The following is an 837-nucleotide window of genomic DNA, read 5'->3' as shown; positions in this document are numbered from 1 at the left end:
GAGCCCCCCTGCTGATCCCTCGCAGATGTGCTCCTGGATAATTTTCTCAAAGAGCTTCCCCAGGGCCTATAGTTTCCTGGGTAGTCTTTCCTCCCTTTTTTGAAAATGGGGACCACATTGGCCCTTTTCCAGTCCTCCAGCACCTTGCCAGAGCACCACAAGTGCTTGTAAAGCCGTGCCAGAGGTCCCACAATGACCTCAGCTAATTCCCTCAGCACTCTGGGGTGGAGATCGTCAGGACCTGCTGATTTGAACACATGTAGTTCCACCAGAAGTTCCCTGACTAGGTCTTCGCTGACCCTGAGTCTGGCTGCACCTCCCCTGGGTCTGTCGGGGATCCCAGTGGGGCGGATGCCCCAGTCCCTGCTCAAAAAAATGGAAGCAAAGAAATTGTTAACGAGGTTAGCTTTGTCATCTGGTGTAACCATCAGATTTCCTAGCATGTCCTGCAGAGGCCCTATGTTATCCGGTACCTTCTTTTTACCCCCTATGTATTTAAAAAAGGACTTCTTGTTATCCTTGATCCGGGTTGCTAGTCCCAGTTCCATCTCCGCCTTAGCCTTCCTAACAGCCCCACTACAATCTCGAGCAATGGAGGTATAATCCTCCTTGGTGATGGCCCCTCCCTTCCATTGGGCGTACGCCTCCTTTTTGGCTTTGAGATGTTCCTGGATGCTTTTGGTGAGCCATCAAGCTGGTATTTATGTTGGTATTTATGCTATTTGCATAACAAGGGTGGCGTGGGGGTCCTAGGGCTCCATCCCCTCCAGCCCAGCAGTGCAGCCAAGGCTGGCTCCACTCTGGCCCCTGGCTCTGGGTCCCCCTGGCCAGTGCGGG

This window comes from Alligator sinensis, unplaced genomic scaffold, assembly GCF_000455745.1.
Source record: "Alligator sinensis unplaced genomic scaffold, ASM45574v1 scaffold216_1, whole genome shotgun sequence".
Taxonomy (NCBI): domain Eukaryota; kingdom Metazoa; phylum Chordata; order Crocodylia; family Alligatoridae; genus Alligator; species Alligator sinensis.
The sequence above is the reverse complement of the archived record's forward strand: the minus strand, read 5'-3'. Positions refer to the sequence as shown.